Source organism: Nomascus leucogenys, chromosome 22a (assembly GCF_006542625.1).
Source record: "Nomascus leucogenys isolate Asia chromosome 22a, Asia_NLE_v1, whole genome shotgun sequence".
Classification (NCBI taxonomy): Eukaryota; Metazoa; Chordata; class Mammalia; order Primates; family Hylobatidae; genus Nomascus; species Nomascus leucogenys.
Genome location: NC_044402.1, coordinates 64,006,500 through 64,012,510, shown reverse-complemented (window position 1 = coordinate 64,012,510; position 6,011 = coordinate 64,006,500).

The following is a 6,011-nucleotide window of genomic DNA, read 5'->3' as shown; positions in this document are numbered from 1 at the left end:
CCCTTAACCATTTCAATCTTCCTTCCTAGTTTTTCTTCTCTGATCTTCAAAAAGAACAACAGTGATTGGATTCATTCAGCTCTTGGGCTCCGAATATTATTGGAACAAGCACGAGTTTCAAAGCTCTTACTTTTGTCACTCACATACTGAGTGGCCTTCAGAAATTATTCCACTCTTTAGGTCTCAGTTTTATCACATGCTAAATTAAGTGAATGAATGATTGTCTAGTTCTCTTATGACTTACTGGGCAAATGAGCAGTTTTTTTCTTTTTCAGCTCCTAATGCCCACTAGACCTTAGATCTCTTCTTTAAAAACTCAAGAGTTAAAAAAAAAAATAGTGTGACTCCTATTCCACCATTCTGTCTCTCCAGTGGGATGAAAAGGAGACTCTTGCAAGAGACTAATTGTACACTAGCTCCTGAAAAGAGAAGAAACCGCTTTTTCTTGTAGGCTATGCTTGATCATTAAGGTATCTGGCAGGGTGACGAAGGATGGCAAGAAGAGAACGGAATGAGTGTCTGAGAGAATATATCCCTTCAGTAAAGGAATGGCTGCCTGTTAATCCACCAGGCCCTTTCTTCCTCTACCCTAAGGACAAAATGATTTTGGAAAGGAACGTTTTTCCTTTTAGCTATTTCACTTAACCCCAAAATATATTTCTAAGTGTGAAAGAATAATAAGGCATAGGACATAAGTCAAAATATTGACAATGATCAATAATAGAACATGTATTCAGAGTTATTGGTTTTCTTATTGAGGTATAATGCCCTTTCCCTGCTTTCAGAATTCAGTTGCACAAAAAGTCTAAATGTTATCACATGTTTTAGCAGTTAAATAGTCATAATATTTTGCATCATTCATTTATTTCTCCAACTAGACTACTAAGTCTTTAAGATCAGGGGTTGACTCTCAAACTTCCTTTATAAATTCCACAGGATGCACACCAGTGCTAGGCACATAGAAAACATCATTCAGTAAACAGTCAAGTGGCTGCAACTCTATTTCGATAAATACCTTTCCTGCTTAATAAAATGTCTTTACATTTATTTTATGGGACAATGTATTTTTGAACACCAATTGATATTACAAAATGTTGGACCAGTGTCATTTGGATTTGTATCATTTGGATATATTAAAATAGTACTTAGCTTTTAGGGGTCTGGAGCAGGGTTTCTCAACCTTGGCACTGTTGACATGTTGGTATAATTTGGGACATTTGCACTAAGTCTGTTGTGGGGTTCTGCTTTATGCATTATAAGATATTTAACAGAATCTCTGGTCTTTATCTACTAGATGCCAATAGCACTCCTTCCAATTATAATAAACAAAAATATCTCTGGATATTGCCAAATATCTCCTACTGGACAAAATCTCCCCCCAAACAGAAGTGCTCACCTAGAAGAAAACACAAGAAGACTACCCATAAAACATGTATCATTTGGTGATCACCTAGTGATTCCTGAAAGATTCATTACCCAATGACATTTCATGTACTTCTTCAAAACACATCAAATTTACTTATTTACATTCATTTATTCTCCACTTACTGAACATCTGCTGTTTTCCAGACAATGTGGAAGACTCTATGATGAATAAAATATAATTCCAGATGCAAAGTATGTACAATCTAGCAGTGAAGATAAGACATAAGTCAAATGTACGCTAATAGACAACCATTCCTGCTCTAAAACACAGCTACTCAAAAATCCAGTTTCCATACTACTGGAAGTTTATAAACTTTTTGTTACTGATTCACGAGAATAGAAGAATATAAATCAAACACATCGCTGAGCAAACATTTAGATCAGCTGATTTTTTTTTCTCTTTTTATAACAACATTTTACCAGTGAGGTAAGCATCACCTTGATTTACATTCTGGTGCATGTTTTTTATTTCATTGTAGACTAGAAACAGAGTTTATGGAACAGCTCTTTCATAAAACTACTCAGAAAAAATTACAAGGAAAAGTGCTGTACTTCACATAGGGAAGGTGTGAGGACCAGTTTGAAGGAACAATTGGGGAATGACCAGTTTGAAGAAATAATTGGGGAATTAATAAGGGAGATATGGGGACCAGTTTGAAGACACAATTAGAGTTGAGCAAGCAATTTATCTAAGTTTTGGAAGATAGGTAGGTATTTTTGTCAGAGTAAGCTAGTTACTAGAATACTCTCTTGATCTTGGTGGCTTAACCTAGTAAAGTGTTAATTCTTGTTAAAGTGCCAGTCATCATAGGTCAATAGAGAGGTTCTGCTCTTGCATTCATCTTCCATCTAGTGGCTCAATATCTTGTATGGTCTTAGGAATCCTCCACTGAATTTTGTTGGACGATAAGAAAGGAGAAAGTGTAGAGAGAAACAACCATCCCAAAAAACCTCATATATAGTTTTTGATCACATATTTACCATGTATTTTACTTCTGCTCACATCTCATTGTAAGACGGAGTTATACACCACCACCCTCATACACAGGTCCTGGACATGTAGTCTCAAAGCATGTCAAGAAAGTATACAAGAACACGGAAATCGTTGGGCCCTAGTTGTATCTGTCACAGAAACTGCTGAGTAGGCATTTTAGGAGACAGAATAATGAAAGTGAAAAAATCGGCAGGAGCATTCAGGGCACAAAAGGGGAAGAATCATTAGTTAACTGAAGTATAGAGTGTATGTGGAGGGAAATTGTAGTATATGTGGCTGCAGTGTCTTGCATAGAGTGCAATGATATTTTCAGTGTAATGGACAAGTGTTAGGAACTATTGCTCTTTTAAAGTCTTCCCAAAACTTGAGTTAGTAAATAACATTTTTGATCATAAAATAGTATGTTTAGAGTAGAAATTTTAGATATTATGGAAACTAGAAAGACTAAATTTCATACACCATGCATTTTTATTGTCCAGAGGAAAAACACTATCAATTTTTTGGTGTTACCTTTTAATTCTTTTCGTTAGTGTTGTACATATGCAAACCCTCATATATCATTTTTAGAAGAACCAAATTGGACTGATAGTTTCAGTATTGTTTGGCATTCTGCTTTTTTTTTATGTGTTTATAGTATGAGCAAGAACAAGGACTATGTTCAAACCCTCTGGTTTGTATGACTCCTTTACCACTTACCACTTGAGTAATCCTGGGAAAGTTACTTTGCCTTTATGCTTTTGTTTATTCATCTGGCAATTATTGTAAGGATGAAATTAGAAAATGCACATAACGGATTTAGGGAGACACTGATGGTAGGGATGTTGGTTTGTGAGTGTTACAACTACCTCCTGTCAAAGCACCACGTGGTTTATTTTACTTCCTGGGTATGATCCAATAATGCAATTCAGGAAAGTTGCAAATTCCTCTTGGCAATTCCTATTAGGACTGCCAAAACCCTAAACCAGGCGTTACACATAAATCCTTGTAAATTACTCAAACATCGGACTATCTCTTTCAGAGAAATGAGAGGGATCTAGTAACAGTGAATTTCACCCATGTTATCTTCAAATAAAAAAACTGGACCACACACCTAAAACCATAATAATAAGAATATATCTCTATGAAACCTAAATAATCATTTTGAAAGAGAATCATTTAGTTTGTTTAAAAATTGTTTGGAGTACATTTTACTGACTTTAAAAAAAAAAAGCATACTGCATTTTCTGAAAAACCAGCTGTTTGACATCATAGAATTACAACATATCCCAAGGATCGGTAATTTTTTTTTTTTTTTTTTTTGAGACGGAGTTTCGCTCTTTCACCCAGGCTGGAGTGCAGTGGCGCGATCTCAGCTCACTGCAAGCTCCGCCCCCCGGGGTTCACGCCGTTCTCCTGCCTCAGCCTCCCGCGTAGCTGGGACTACAGGCGCCTGCCACCTCGCCCGGCTAATTTTTTGTATTTTTAGTAGAGACGGGGTTTCACCGTGTTAGCCAGGATGGTCTCAATCTCCTGACCTCGTGATCCGCCTGCCTCGGCCTCCCAAAGTGCTGGGATTACAATTTTTAATTGTGAAAAGAGAATATATAAAATGTACTATTTCTAGTGCCATGAGAGTTATTTATTTTTATTATTACTCGTTAATTGTAGTTTTTTTTTTCTTTTTTCTCTTTTTTTACTGTTAGGCTTAAGGCATAGTTTTCTTTGAAGAAAACAAAAAAATGAAAAGAAGAGAAAATGAAATGTAGAATCAGGGATTGGCAGGTGTGGAGAAGAGGGAAAGGCGGAAGAAAGAAAAGAAGGAATAAAGTGAAGGGAGGTGGGAGAATTTAGCATTCCTGCTTTACTGTGACCTTTGAATTAGGAATGGAGTGATTTTTTATCTACACTCTTCCCTTCCTAATTCCTCTGCGACAGGCTCCTCCAAGTCACAGTTGCCATCCAAAGGCAAATTTCTCATTGAAAAGAGCATTCAGCATTCAGTAGTAATGAGAGTGGACAGAGCAATGGCACGAGTTATCTACCTTCACTGCAGGAGTTCTCAGGAGAAGTCATTTGTCTTTTCTCAAACGGTCATAAATAACACTATGCTCCAGGTGTTTAAAGACCCTGAAACAATTACCTCTTATTCTCTTCTAACCCCAAATCATAGAAAATTATCAACTTGAAATGACTTTTAGCTTGGAGTGTCTATTTTTATCTACACTATTTTTAATTGATGATAGTGTTGCAGGAAAAGTAGCTCTGAAGTTATGGGCAGAAAAATAAAAACTAGTACTTGCTTTTCTTAAAGGAAGGGGAATTAGTGGAGAAGATGTGAATTAAGTGGGACTGATTAAGTCGGCACATTCTATTCAAGATTTTGCAAGATCTATTAAGGCCATTTCAAAATAGCTGAGTGAATTCCTCTTGTTTTCTGAATACAGTCACATAGACTGTACAAGTTATTTTCCCCAATAGATTACTTATAGCAATTACCTACTCATGATAAAAAATAAAAACAAAAATATCTCAGTAAATGGCATCACTATATCAACCAAATCACCCCAATCAGAAGCATAGAAACTACACCTGATATATTCCTCTCCTTCACATATCTCTCCTACCAGCAAATCTAGTCCATTCCTCCAGCAGCATGTGTCTTGTATCTGTACACCATATCGGACACTGTTCAAGCTACTGCCATCTCTGGCCTATTGTACTGCTACAAACTTCTTACTAGTCTTTGTAACCTCCAATTGAGGGCTGCCAGCATGCTGTCACCTCTCTAACACACCAATCAGCACCCTGTGTCTAGCTCAGGGTTTGTGAATGCACCAATTGACACTCTGTATCTAGCTACCCTGGTGGGGACTTGGAGAACCTTTGTGTGGACACTCTGTATCTAGCTAATCTAGTGGGGACTTGGAGAACCTTTGTGTCTAGCTCAGGGATTGTAAACGCACCAATCAGCACCCTGTCAAAACAGGCCACTCGGCCCCCTGTAAAATGGACCAATCAGAAGGATGTGGGTGGGGCTAGATAAGAGAATAAAAGCAGGCTGCCGGAGCCACCAGTGGCAACCCGTTTGGGTCCCGTTCCACACTGTGGAAGCTTTGTTCTTTCACTCTTTGCAATAAATCTTGCTGCTGCTCACTCTTTAAGTCCACACCGCATTTATGAGCCATAACAGTCACCATGAAGGTCTGCAGCTTCACTCCTGAGCCAGCGAGACCACGAACCCACCAGAAGGAAGAAACTCCGAACACATCTGAACATCAGAAGGAACAAACTCCGGACACGCCACCTTTAAAAACTGTAACACTCACTGCGAGGGTCCGCGGCTTCATTCTTGAAGTTAGTGAGACCAAGAACCCACCAATTCCAGACACACAATCAATTCTCTTTATTGCAGCCAGAATGATCTTTTGAAAACATTAAACTGAATCTTACTTTTCAGTTTATATTTAAAGTTACTTGTGCTTGAAACAACTTTCCACTGTTTTTTAAGATTAACACCTAAATCTAAAATAACTACAAAATCTTGTCTGATCAAACTCTAGCTCCCTCTTTAACTCCGTTTATGTTCATCTTATCTGCTAAATTCTCAGGGAAG